The sequence below is a fragment of the Bombus fervidus genome, chromosome 11 (assembly GCF_041682495.2).
Source record: "Bombus fervidus isolate BK054 chromosome 11, iyBomFerv1, whole genome shotgun sequence".
Taxonomy (NCBI): Eukaryota; Metazoa; Arthropoda; class Insecta; order Hymenoptera; family Apidae; genus Bombus; species Bombus fervidus.
The window spans coordinates 5,276,307-5,291,544 of NC_091527.1; the positions used below are offsets into that span (position 1 = coordinate 5,276,307).

The following is a 15,238-nucleotide window of genomic DNA, read 5'->3' on the forward strand; positions in this document are numbered from 1 at the left end:
CATAATTCAGGAATCGAGCCCACGATATCACAATTTTCCAGCGAGCAGGTTCCTTTTTGTAAATAATGCGTGCGCCGACTTCCGTTCTAAAGCCGATATATTCACTAGGTACACGCACACATGCACTATCATCTCTATCTTCTCTCTTTTCCTCTCTGTGTCCAGCCGTGTTCCCGGACACGAGCCCCAGGCTCTCCGGTTCCCAGGGATGACCCAGTTTCGCTTATCCCCTCACGGTCGTTTCGCACTTGCCTGGCGAACCTCCACTATCTACGGCGCTTGTGTACACCTACGCAAATTCGCCTCTCCTTTCTGGATACGGCTTAATCCCAGCCCCGTTTCTCGTTACACTTTTTTTTCTATCAATTTTCTTCTTGTGGAAGTTCCTTCGTGTTTGCTTCATAGTTTTATAATTTGATTTATCATTAGGCTTTCGCCGATGGTGTATTGGATAGATATCGTTTTTGTTAGATACGTTACGAATTGCATAAGGCGAGGGGAAGAGAAAATCGTGCGAGAACACAACTTTCGAGTTAAGATAGAACTGAAGTAGAAATTTGTTTCAGTTATTAAATATTATAACGAGTACTCTATTTTTTTATATATTTTATACGTATGTATATTTCTGCGCAAAAACTTATTATGCATTTCTTCTATTTTGTATTTATTCGCGTTCCATAAATTTCCATAAATGTATAAAAATATGCAGTCTGTTTATGGAGTTCAGATTTAGTTTGTTTGAAATTCAGGAAAGTTTAATCTGTTCCTCCTTTTTTAAAAGAGTATGGCAGTATGACCTGCGGATAGTCGCATATAGCAACTCGACTACTTGTTGAGTCTGACCCTGATCGGACAAATCTACTTATACTGCGCCACAGAATAAGCACAAAAGATTTATCACTAAACGGTAATCTGGGTTTTCTCAGTACATTCAGTAACCTCAGTCAGCTTCATTACATGATTAAATTTTACTTCTCTAATTTAATTTTTCCGTCTTACAACTTGCTTTCCAATTTCTGGGCTGTTAAGCTTTCACTCGCGATTAAGTTTAAAAATAATCAAACTTTGTAGTCATTTTTCCTCTCTCTTTTCTTCTTCTTCTTGACTTTCATTTACTTCCCTTCTTCTCCAATTTTTTAACTATTACACCTCGACTCGCCGTTACAATTAAAAATATAATCAAACTTTGCAGTCACTTTTCTTCTCTATTTTCCTCTTCTTCCCGACTCTCGTTTATTCTCCCATTTTATACTAATTATCCTTCAACTGACAAATAATACTTAACTTACGGAATCAAAGTCTCCAAACTTTCTCTCTCTGTTTCACTTTCCCGCGTTACCATTATTGATTTTATTTTCCGATTTCTGTTCCATGCGTATTCTACGCACTGTCGTACTACGCGTTCTCCCCATATTGCGCATGTTTCTCCTGCTTATGGAGGCCGTACACGTGTCCGCCGTGGCTCTCTGTCCCTCGAACGATTTGTAGCTGGTTCACAGGTTCGTACGCGTGTACCCTCGCCAGGAACTCTCCTGGGAAAAGGTCAGACAGTCAGAGGCCAACCTACGAAGTGGAATTAGGTCAACCCCTGACGGCCGCTCGTGCATGAATTCCTCACTTCTCTCTCTCTCTCTCTCTCTCTCTCTCTCTCTCTCTCTCTCTCTCTCTCTCTCTCTCTCTCTCTCTCTCTCTCTCTCTCTCTCTCTCTCTCTCTCTCTCTCTCTCTCTCTTTCAGGATACGGGGAAGAGTAGATTTTACCTTGTTGCGCCTGTCGTATTTTCCTTCCTTCGTATCGTCCACAGCCTTTTCAGAAACCACCCACGTAGGAGTAGTTGATACTTGCCCATAAAGAAATAGGTTACGTGGCTTAGGGATGAAGAAATAACTTATGCAAAGGAAAAATGTATCGGTTAGATTACTTGCTTCGAAAGTAATGTACACCGATGGCTATAAATATTAGCGTACTTACTGGCTATATTGAAGAAATATAACAAATTTTATTTTATTTAGTGTTTTATGTTATGATACAAGAGTCTGTGCAATTGTAGAAAATTTAAGGATGTAAATGTACAAAAATGTATAAAATATCTAAAGCAAAGCATATATATTTGCTTTATGATGTTTAATGGACGAAATAAATCTCTATGTTCCTTTCATTTTGATTGTAGCTGTAAAAATATGAAATATGAAATGAAATATGATACAAAGCAAGTAATAGATTTATTTTAAAACAGGTAGAATTAGAAGCAGGAAAAATCCCTTCAATTTGTATTAAATATTATTAATTGCAAGACTTGTGACATTGCAAAGATACTTGTATTTCAAAAGAAACGTAAAGAACGAGCGAAGATCTTTTAGTCTTATAGGTTAGTTTGACAAAGTTCCAATTAGAAAAGAGGTTATGTAAAAATTTTTTAGTTTTTTATCAATTTTCCAACTTGAGGAGAAGGTTCGTAAAAATTTATGAGTTTCTTATAAATGTATCTTGCATATTCATTTTTCTACCTCTTAAATATTCGTGTTCTACATATACTAGAAAGAATAAACGATATTGAAGAATGATGGAAGATTAACGGTTAGCCCGAATGGAAAACGGTAACGCTGCTGATAAGTCGCGAGCAATTTTGTCGATATTTTATCAATTATTCAAGCGAACAGTTCATAACCGGACGAGATGTCCTTGGCCCTATTTGCTACTGAGCAAACTATAATGCCCTTAATATGCTCGAAGGTTAAGCTTTGTTGATATAAAGACATCCCTGCTGTGCACAAGAAACGAAAGCTGATTATCAGTTGATCGATACCAGAGAATGTCTTCGTTTCTTCCTTCTAAACCCCAATAATTCCTTGGAAGTAATTATAACCGAAGAAAATTAAATTTAAGAAAGCTTCAACAGAATTTTTGTTGAAGATTCTTCAGTTCTGATATTTCAAACTTTTATATAAAGGATCTTCCTCTACATTTAGTAGATAATTTCTTCGCTTTCTCCATCTGAACTCCAGTGCCTTCTACAAAACTATTACAAACGAAGAAAATTAATTTTAAGAAGGTTTCAGCAGAATTTTCTTAAAAATACACTAATTCTGATATTTCAGATATTTATATAAGCAATCTTCTTTCTTCGAATATACTTTTAATACGATGTCTTGTACTTCTTTCTTAGGAACTGATTCAAATTATTATAATTGAAGGAAGTTAAATTCAATAAACCTTCGACAGTGTTTTTTCAAAGACTCCCTAATTCTGATACTTCAGAAATTTACATAAATAATCTTCCCTCTTCTGTATACCTCAACATAAAGACTTCCTAACAAACTTCTTTTATAAACACTTTTTATCTTCATCTTGGCGAATCCAATTTAGTGGGTGTAACAGGAAAGGAAGAATACTTAAATACATTTTGTCGAGATCCAATCTACTTTTCTTCGAATAAATATATCGAGATAAGAGATGAGGAAAAAGGAAGATTTCCCTTGGATATTGAATAAACTTGAATGGGAAGAAACAGGATGTTTCGTTGAGAGAAGATACAAGAGGGTTGAAAGTCGAGACTTGAAAGCGGAAACGTTCGAGGGACCGAAGTCTTCCGTTCTGCTATTGTCTGGAAGGTACTATTCCACCCCTGTGTGTCCTCTCTTCGTCACTTTCGGGCGGAATTACAAAAGAAAGGGGGCAGGAATGCGATAGAGAAGGAATCGCTGTCGTCGTTCTGTGTTATAACGCTATGATCGTGATAAAAATCGAAGAGCAGATGAACGAAATTATTTATGAAAAAGGAAAGAATAAGGAACGTCTAAAGAAAAATAGCGAAAGACCAAGGAAACGCTGTGATAAAGCCTTTGTGGTATTATATTTTTTGAAATATAAATAATCATTATAAGTTTAAAGAAATAAATTTTTACTTCTAGTTCTGTTTCTATTATTATTATTTATATTATTATTGTTATTGTTGTTGTTATTATTACAATATTTTCGCACTGCAATTTATTCGCAATTATTGCAATTGCTAATATTTTTATGGAGCTTTGGATATTTTATATATTTTTGAAAATTATATGCATTCTACGAATTTGTACACTTTTAACTATTCCATAAATGCACAAAAATTTACACTTTATTATAATTGTCTCGTTTTGATAGTAAACCTTCGCTGGAAGTGTAGAACAACTGGGGAAAATTTTATAGCTAATTTTTCACTTCTACTCTTTACATTCAATTTGAGTATGTACGGATACTTTTAATACGTCTCTTACCCGTGCATTCTTTGCCCCTAAAAAAGAGAAACGATACGCATACAATTTTTTATACGTTCATGTGACTGAGATAAAATTGTTCTTCAATGTACGTTTTACGATGTAGGAATATTCTTTAAAGATCTTGCAGTAATAATAAAAGGTTCCTGATGGAAAGAATATGGCGGCGATCTATTTTTCCCTGCCCGTAAAAGCAATATGTGTGTCCTACAATTTCCAAGAACTCATAAACGGCAATCAGATTGTATCTCGTGAAATTAAGGTCAAGTTAAGCAAAGCATTATAGGATCTCTCTCAAGCCCTTGCCACTTCCTGGATGGGGGTTGAAACAGGCCTGTTAGTCGGCTGCCAATCGCAGCCCAGCCGCTCGATCCAATTACTCGACCTGTCTGTTGTACTCGAGAGAATGCTGAGTTACTCTCGCGCATATTCTCTGCTCAAAGTGTGTCCAAAATTGCACGGAAATGTTCCTCGATCGATAAAACTGAATTAGAATCGAAATTAAGTAAACTTGTGATAAATAAAATATAGAATTTCATAAATGATAGTATCACGAACGATATACAGTATCTACATTTGCATCACATTTTATTTATCGTGTCGTTTACATAGTAATTAATTAGGTGCAAGTATATTAAATTTCGTATCTTTTAGTATTATTTTCATACGATTATAAAGTTTCATATCATGAAAGTGAAACATGGAACCTGATAAAAAAAAAAACATCTTTCATTAGTAAGTATGGATATCTACAAATACTTTTTGTAGCCTCTATTATCATTCTCCATATCTCTTGAAAAACATGATGATTCAACCTCGTCGGAAATAGAATATTATCCAAACAATTCCGACACTCGTTAGGCAACGCAATGGTGCGCGTTCGGAATATGGGTCATTTAAATTGATCGCGAAATTTCAAGTCCTATAAAATTGCCTCTGTCGATTGGATATCACCGATGGTGTGACGCCATTGGTTCCAACTTCGTGCTCCCCCCACCATCTTAACTTTTAACTCTTAACTCTGTAAATGAACAACCGACGATGCATATATGTTTCAGTTTCATTGTGTTTCGTTGCGCACTACGATCTCTTCTTTCCTCTACTTCGTTTGCTTTTTCGCGGTGTATGTTTCTCTGATGCATGTTATTGTTTTTTTTCCTTGTTTCCCTCTCTCTTTCCTACGTCGGTCCCACCACGCTCGGGCGCGTTTATCGTGCCTGCTGAAGCCATGACATTGAGACGCCGAGCGTGTAACAGTTCCGGACTTTCGTAGCTAGAATAATCGAGTCTGTGCGACAGCGGCGACGTCGATCACTCCCGTATTCCCGGGGCCACGTGTTGCTTCGACTCGACTCGTGTCCCTTCGTGCATCTCCGGCTTGCCCGATTTCTAAGTAGAAAAGTTCGATTCGTGGTCAGACAGGGCGACGCGGCCTTCGAGACGCATTGCGGTCTCTCCCAGCTTTGCGATTTTTTTAGATTCATCCTTTTTCTATCCCCTCCAGTGTCTCGAGGCCCTGGGGATAATTTTATTATTGTTTACCAAGCCTCACTCTACATTCATACCAGCGTAAACCGTCCTCTTGTCTCCGCTAATTGACAATCAAACCGTCATTGCACGGTTCCGTCGATCTCAATCGTGGTCTTGAATTATAATCCAATTGGAATTCGACTGGTTCAGACATAACTGCGCATGCTTGGACTTGTGTACGAGGACGGTGACTAGTTTGATAGCCATCTTGAATTCCTTTTTAATGGGTTTAATAACTTAGGTTTTCTTGTTATGTTATGTTAGATATTGTATGTTTTTAGTTATTAGAGGTTAAAAGGAAGTATTTTAATATGAAATAGTTGAAGACAGGGATAATCTGGTAGATTAAAAAATATAAAATAGGTGATAAAGCCACGGTGTTTTATGAGAAATGAACATTAGTTTAGCTATTATGCTAACTTAACTCAATTGATATTAGTCTGTATAATTCTTTAACGTTATTTATATATAATATTCGAAATACCTTCTAGTTAGTTGTACTAGTACATATAACTTAATTCTTCTTAATGTTAATTTTGAACCTGAGCACCTATTAACGAAAGCCAACTGCGCAATTCAAACTTGTCTCCGAGCCAAAATTCGAATCGACTGCGCTGCCTATGAAACAATGCTCGCTTTTACAAATTCAAACTGGAACTGAGGTTTCGGTAGAGCGTGAAACGGAATAATCACCAGTTTACGCGTTTCTCCGTATAATCGATGATCATCTTATGTAATCGGTAATAACGTGAGACTCCTTATGCATCGTCGAATCGTATTAAACTCCCTGATATCTGACTCTCTCCCGTGGCAATCGCTTTGCGTTGGTCCTTCCTAATCAACCTATTAATATCACAGTATGGCTGGCTTCGACAGCACGCGTCGAAGGCAATCGATTGTCCCGATAATATAGATTGCGCACGGTGATTGGCAGTGTCTAATTTTGGACTTGCGACATACGAGCTCACCAGAGTCTTCGTACCGTACAAAACAACGTGGATGATGTACTCGCAAACCTATGGTTTATGTGTGTAATTTCGATTCGCCCTTTGTGGATTAAATCGAGGTTCGTTTACTAGCAGGAAATTGATACCTAACGAGGATATTAATTTAGAACCTCTGTATACATTATTAATGTATCCTATACTTCGTTTTTCTCCTTTGTTCCTCTTCTTTTTTTACTCTTATGGGTTGTATCGTATTCGATTCAATTCTACAATTTATAAAATGAATCTTATTTTCTAACAAGGAAAATCAAAGTTACAATAATACGATATCTTTGCTATGTATCAATGATAAGGCAACTGGAATGAGACGCTACAAATGGCTTTGTTAGAATTATTATATAATGTATATAATTAATTATATAACTAAAAGCGTGGTTTAAATTGATTCACGTCAAAGATAAGAAAAATGTGATATTTAGTCGTGGTGAAGAAAATGGAGTCTCAGTGTCAGATTCAAATCTAAATTATGTACATTGAAATAATAAAAATTGAATAATTACATTCTAAAATAATTGAAATCCTATATCATATCGCCAAATAATTATTAATCATTAGAAACTCTGACAGTAAAATTCTAAAATTAAAATTAATACATTTTATATCCATCTCAACTTTCTCTAGCCTTGTAGTAAAATTACTTTTAAACCTGCAAAAAGACTCAATTTCCAAATCTGCCGACCAAATTGTTTTGCGTGTAAAGCCAGAGTACCCCAGAGAAGGCAACGCGTACGAGTCATCCACTATTGCACGTACGTCGAAAATTCCTAATCATTGAGGACTTACATAATCGCGGAACGAGCGCGCGCGCCGCGTTGAATTTAGTCGACAGTGGCGGCCATATTGGTGTCTGTCACTGCGCGGCTGTGCCGAGAGTGGAAGGGATCGTCCCCGGTTCTCTCTCTCTCGATGGTAATCGACTCTCGACGATGCATACTGGGTATTCGGGTGGGTGGGTGGTGTTACAGGGTCGACGGTGGATGTTGTGCGGGGAAGGCGACGTGAGCGCGCGGGTGTAGAGGGGAATGAGAAAGAAGAGGTAGAGAAGGTGCCTCCTAGTGACCCCCTCTCCAGTCAACTACAGGCGAGTTGTAGAGCGTTCGAGAGCGTGTTGGAGGAGGTAAATGAGAGTGAGAGAGTAGGTCTGGGTGCTCGTGGAGAGAAGCGAAGGATAAAGAAAGAGAGGGTTAGCGGGCTAGGAGGGACAGGAGGAGAGGTGGCGCGACAGGGACAAACGGGCCACGACCGAGAAAACGACGCAGGAGCGCGCAGGTGCGCTTTCCTCGCGCGATACGTTGTTGTTTTACGAGACAACGAGAGAAGCCGACTGCGCGCGCGAGATACTTGAAGGCACGTTTACATTGCGATCAGGTTCAGCCTGCGGAACGACAGATTTTCCTTTACTTCCTTGTTATTCTTCGTTCGTTCAATTCCATATTCTTTCCAACTTTATCTTTGTTATTGTCATTTTGTTTCTTTTAGTAGACCGTACTATCTGTCCCGTCTCAATTTGATTTACGCGTTTTCTATTCTCTTGACTTGTTCTCTTGACTGTCGTGCAGTGTATCGTAGACGTATTATTCCGAACGGTGGTGTGTCGATCGTTGTCGTTGTCATATCACGGTGGTGTCGCGGGAGAGCGAGTTCGTGTCGCGATAGCGTGTCAGTTTTCGCGTTACGTTGCGTGTGCACCTCCCTTTAGTCCGGTTGCCGTTGTAGCCGCGGTGTGTTGCGTGTGCCTCCGCGTCGTTGTGGTCATCGTGACTGGTGTGTCCCGTGTGTCCCGTCGCCGAACCGCGCTGCGCCGCTAACCAGCAACGATGACGAAAGTGTGAACATACAGCGGGTAGAGTGGTGGTGAGAACGCAGTCTGTTTGTTGGCAGTGGAGGAGGTGTTCTAAGATTAAGTCGGCCCCAGGTTCCATCCACCTGGCAAGGGAGGCTGCTGTTTCTTCTTTATCTCATCTCCCCCTCCTCCTTCCTTTTTCTTTTTACACATTTGATTCTACCTCTGCTTCGGCACTTGGCAAGGTACGTTTTGCGTCCCCTTCGCTTCTCCTTTCGTCCTTACGATCTTAAGGTCGCATTACTTCTCTCCGTTTCTTAATTTTGTCTCTTGGATCATTTAATTTTTCGCGTTATTGAGTAATAAGTATTTTGTAACAGAGAAAGATTATTCTTAGATTAAAAATTTCGTATATATTCTATGTGATGATTTGAAATGGCAGCCTTGCTTGATCTTTTTTAATCGTTTGTGATATTCGAACAGCACCGATTTTACGCAGGTAATTATTGACGAACGACCAACTGTGCCCAGCTGACGTCATGCTTAATACATATGACATATGTGCCAAGTTAAATATATAGCTTTAGATTTACATATGTAATTGTAATTTATATCACTCCGTGCGGCTGAAATAACTTCTCTCCTGGATTCTCTTGTCCACTACAGTCTGTCAGTCGATAACGTTGCATCCACTTGTTTGAATATTTGAATAACTAATATACATATTAATTCGCGTAATTAGCTACGCATATCTATCCAGCAGCATAAAAAACAGATAGTTTATGTTTTATAAACGCATAATGAATACACACAATTTATATTCTACGTATTTAATGCTTACCTTCTAAGCGATATTTCTTGTTAATAACTGCATTAATTGTGCGCTACAAAATCTCGCTCGTCAATGAATCTTTTCAAGTCTCACGTAATCGTAAGAATGTCAAAAAAAACCAATTACGACTGCGCCTTTGCATCATCGTCATCGCCTCGAGCATGAGAACTCCATTCATAATTGCTAATTAGCGATCGATAGTAGCTGCTTTTGATCAAAAGGGTGAGCCATACAGGGCGTTCCATTATCAGCGGAATACACTTTCGGAGGTAATGAGTTCAGAGTTACAGAATAGTTTTAATTCAATTTATCATTCTGTGAACAATCGCTTCGATCACTTTTCTTTCATTTATTGAAATTTGAAGGATAAAATTCGAATGACTTATATTTGTGCGATATCCTTCTCTTCTTTTGTTCAACATGGCAGTCGTAACATCTACTTATATACTAATATTATTCTTTCTACATTTACTGAACTGTTTTTAAATTTAAATGTTTTATTTTTAGTAATTATGATACATACTTTTGAATAATCATAACATATCAATTCGTTGTAGATAAATGATAGAAAAATATTATATTCGGTTAGTAATATGCACTATAGGATACACTATGAACATTTTACGAATATCTTAAATCCATACTTGTATACATACAATATAATTTTATGAGGTATCACGAAACTATACTTATATTTCGTAGCTCTAATCGGGCATATCTTAATTATTCAAATTTATTACTCGAAACTACGTATTTCCACTTACTACTTATCTCCCGATAATTTAACCGATAACATAACACATGCTATAACTTAACCGATAACGAGAAATATCAATCTTTCTTATGTTATATTATCAATCTAAAAAAAGGGTTTAAATAGAACATCGATCTCATCTAGAAAACCAATCGGATTGATTCTATTTAGATTTGTAGCAACAAATGAATCGTCCTGTATATGGTGGACGTCGATAAAAGTAAAAGCACACGTGTGCGAATAGCAGGTGGCGCGTGTGGTGGCTTTACTCTCTCTTCTTTCTCCTCTCTCTTTCTCTCTCTTCACTCGTCCAGGATCGATGGAAATTCAGGGACGGTGGTGCGCCGCGCGCATTCAATAATTAGCGCTAATTATATTTCACGCGAAGGTCGCTCACGGAAACTACTAAAAGCAACGCCGTTTGTTCAACGTATTCGATAGTCACATCCACCTTGAGAATCGATCGGATTCCCGATGCGCTGACCTATATCCATCCGCGTAACCCCCGGATATCCGTTGCAGCAAAACGGGGCTACTCCTTCGAGGCGTGAAAAAGGAAATGGAACGCGTCGTCACGGGACCGATCGAACCCGAACTATTCTTCTGTCGTCTTGAGACGTTAAATAGAAGAAATTAACTCTTGCTGTTTAAATTTGTGTCTTTCGTGCTTAAGTTAGTTTGAATTACATTTCATGTATTTTATTTTATATTGATATGAATATATTTATATTTATATCATTATAGATCTATTTAAATTAAATATACGTAGATATTCGCTATACGTGGTCGATAAGAGTTTAAATAGTTCGAACAGGTTAACAAAAATATTTCGAACAAAAGCTCATTATTATCAAATGCAAAATTTACTGATGTAAAAAAAAGCGTTCAGTGTATCATTTTTCGTAAAAGACAAGAGTCATTTTGTATCCTTTGAATGACACTATATATCTTTCTTATCAGATTCTTAAATTGCGTGATAGGCGATCTCAATGATACAATTGTAACAATTAAATGTATCTGATACTACAATAATATAATTTGTTTCTACATAGTAGTATCATTCAGAAACTAATTGTATTATTACAGTATCGGATAAATACAATGATAACGTTATTATTGAATTCACCTTCTAACGTAATATAAGAACATGACATAACCTAAATATATATCACACACGAGAGCCATATTTATAATTAAAGATACCGTTTTTATAGTAATGGTGAAAAGAATAGTATTAGTTACTGTTTACAAAAAGAATTCTAGTGATATCTTAAAACACAAAATTCCAAGAAACATATAGGATAGTGAAATGGATCCGAAACACGTTTCCAGAAACAATCTCGTTCGTGCTCAAGGAAAACCGTAGAAATATATCGGTTGCTTTAAAGTGAAGAATAATGAAAAATATTTGCTCCTCTGTTCTTTTTTGAATATTTTTATTGAGAATTTTTTTTTAGTAATAGTAATTAGCTTTGCTGAAAACTAAACTGCGGATTTTCATGCATTTATAAGAAAGTGCAAAAATAATATATATAATATATATTATAATATGATAATATAATATATAATAAAAAGAGTATAAAAAGTATGTCAACATAATAACTGTTAATAACCGATGGATCGTTAAATAGATTTGAATTAAATTAATAGATCTAAGGATCATATACAGAGCGTTTCAGTAATACAAGTGTACATTTCCAAGTTAAATATTAATGAAACAACCTGCATGAAAGATAACGAAACCAATAAAACTTCATTCTTTTGTAATTTAATCATACGTGATAATGAATCGTATTCGATCTACGTACGTAAATAATTAAAACAGACATGTTTACCTCCGGGTCATATCTATGAATAATTACATTCAAGTGTTTTCGAACGAATCCACATAAAAAGTGGAATTTAGTTATCGATAATACAAAGGCTCCGACATAATCGCTGTTATTGAAAATGAACTTCTACGCGAGATAGGTATAGAATTTTTTTTATTCGACTAAATCTACTTCTGACAGATAGAGTATTGGGAACAATGTTACTCGATAGAGGTTACGTGTTCTTTTCCAATAAAATCGAATATCTAATATCGATTCAGCCATTAACTTACAATTCCAAGTACATACATAAACTGTATCGAGAACTTTAACGACTATGCATTAAATATTCAATGACAAGCTGTGGTCGAGCGTATCGAGTCACGAAATTTAAAAAATATCGAACGATCGATTTACGGGTTGGTAAAGTAGTTGAAAAGATCTGGACGTTTATAAAAAAAAGTTCAAATTTAAAATAATATTAATTTAATTGTCTTTTACCATTTAGTTTGAAACGATATTAAATTTAAATACTTTTTTCAAGATTAAGTAACATATGAGTTCTAAAATTCCCTCAATTATTATATGCAGAATGGTCTATTAAATATTCATTATTAAACTAAACATATCATATCTACAATTTAAATACCGTTTTAATATTTATATTATCATTGAAAACTTCGTTACAAAACATTATGTAATAGCCTAGTTTCACGACAAAATTATCTCTAAAAAGCACCTAAGCGCGCGGTTATGCTTGAAAAAATATCGATGACCTTCATGTGTGCTTGCCGCGCGAATTTCGCTAAGCAATCATACTTTATTTTTATCCTACCACCCTATATATTCAACCATATAACAATACAAATATTTCGACTTGTTATTCCATACGTAACATGTTTTAATTCCATCTATATATTGCTAAAGGTTATTTCCAATGATCGATGCATTTATGGTAGCAAGTGAGAGAATTAGAGTTAACCTATCTTTCTCATTATGGACCCCATTTTTGGGATGGTTAGGATCCTCTTGCACAATAATTTACCAACCGCTACAATAATATTGGTAGACTGACAGGTTACAGATTGCAGGTAAAAACAACTTGTAACAAATATATTATAACTTGTAATGAATATATATGGAAATATATTATACATTTTCGGATAGGTTTCAAATATAACCAATATAATCACACGCTATTCATGTCTTGTTACAGTGCTCGTGAAATTTGAAAAAGTTTTGTATAACGAAAATAATAAGGCCATAGAAGTTTTCTGTGACAATTATTCAAATACTTTCATGTACCAGTGTCATAAAAATCCGCAGTCTACTAATAATATTAGCTTAGTTATGCAAGAGGGCCCTGGTCTCATCTTAACGCGTTAAGGTCGTCGAATAAAAAAGATAACGCCCCTAGACGATCTGAATGGTCCAAATAACCCTGGGCTTTTTCGCAACCCTAACACGCGACGCAATCATATGCTATCTTGATGCGTACACATGTACACGTGTCATATACACGTCTGTGTGTGCGTGCGCATGTGTGTGTAGAGTGGTCGTGTATCGAGTGTGCCACTTTTCTCTGTTCTCCTCCGGTTTCGAGGTTAGGTGGACACACATTTACGCCGTGGCCCAGCGCCACGCAGCTTGGCACAGCTTTTTCGGCCAGCATTGTGTAACACGTCTGCCGCCAACTGCTCGTAAGGCGCCTTTACAAGCGTAATGTCATACCGTCGGCCTAGTCGCGACTAGTTCTTCTCACGATGTCCCAGACTGCGGACTTTTTTCCGATCCCGCCCGCGAACGCGACCGATTCGAGTCACTTTCAGTTCGATGCACAGTGCTTCCATACACAGACAGAGTGAGTGAGTGAATGAGTGAATGAGTGAGTGTTTGTGTGTGTGTTTGTGTGTGTGTGTGTGTGTGTGTGAGAGAGAGAGAGAGAGAGTCCCTTTGATAGCAAAAATCGATCGCCTTTGTTCGGTTTTACTAGTAACACATAGTGGTTGCTCATAACTCTTTTAAGGGCTCGTTAATTGGTGCATATAGTCGGGTCGCCCTTATGTGTTCTTCTATGTGATTTAATGTGATGTAATGGTATTTTTAAAGTGAGGTTGATTCGTATAGAGAGCAAGAAGTTTTTCATAGGTGAATGGTTGAAGTACACTACTAATTATAAGTATTAGGACACCTATTGTTAATTACATTCATTGAAAAGTTATAAATTTTCTCACGATATAAGTTTACATTAAATTTTATCTCATATTGTAGTTCATATTATAAGACATATATAATGTGAATGAAGTAACAGATTCATAATAAAATATGTAACTAGAAAATTAAAGAAGTGGAAAACATTCTATTTGTAGTAAACGTAAGTAGAGCCCTCTTGGACAGTAATTTATTAACTAATAAAGTTGTAGATTACACTTTCATTATCAAACCTATTGCTGTTATATGCAAGAAAATTTATTTATCTTGATAATTTATAACCATTTCTAATAATATTATTCTAATAATATCTCTAATAATACTAGTCCAATTGTGCAAAAGAGCCCAGGTGTCCTATTACTCATAATGTATGTATGTATATAATTATTTGTTTCCTAGTGAGAAATCTGGTAATTGTACAATACCAATTTATATAGTAGCAAGCGTTGATTAAATCTGTGTTAATTAAATTAATTAAATAAGAATACTTCATCCGCTTTTCTCAGTTGGAATGCAGTATGTGACATAAGTCATATATAAATGTATATATATATCCGTAGAAGAGTCGGTAGAACAGGTCAGTGGATGATTCGTCGCGGGATCAACCGGTGACGCTCGCATCATTAAAACAACGTCACTGGTCAGGAGATCCATTCCGTCGCCTCTCTGCATTATGTCATTAGAGTGGAAGGCAGAATCGATCGTTAAGCTCGTTTAACGGCAAAGTGGTCCAATTACAACCACCACTGCTCTCTGTGGCTTTTACCTCGCTTGAAAACTACGTTGATCGTCCCTGGATTTTTCTCACGAGCGTTCGCCTCGTTTACTTACCGCCCTCCATCTTCTTCGTTCGTTTCCTGTTTCATTTTTACTTTCCCGATTTATCCGTATCGAGTTTCGATCAAAGCACGGTTCGTAGAATCAATGTTTTCAACATCTTTCCTTTTTCCAAGGCGAAATATAGATTAGGAATTATAGGGAATTAACTAGGGAATTAATTATTCTTCAAGACTTTTAAAAACCATTTGTCATCTGAATTTCCTTAAGCTTAACCT

At 36.6% G+C, this 15,238-nt stretch overlaps 1 protein-coding gene and 1 long non-coding RNA gene across 5 annotated transcripts in view; one reads left to right on the plus strand and one right to left on the minus strand.

Moving 5' to 3' along the window:
* The window catches only part of Rpb8 (DNA-directed RNA polymerases I, II, and III subunit Rpb8), a 72,340-nt gene that overhangs the window by 45,244 nt on the left and 11,858 nt on the right, over positions 1 to 15,238 (plus strand). The gene's annotated exons all lie outside the window — the stretch shown is intronic.
* LOC139992150 (uncharacterized) lies at positions 3,956 to 8,976 on the minus strand. Its single transcript, XR_011801031.1, has 3 exons — positions 7,576 to 8,976; positions 6,270 to 6,998; positions 3,956 to 6,001 (listed from the first exon to the last, which is right to left on the minus strand). It is a non-coding gene; the product is annotated as an uncharacterized lncRNA (long non-coding RNA).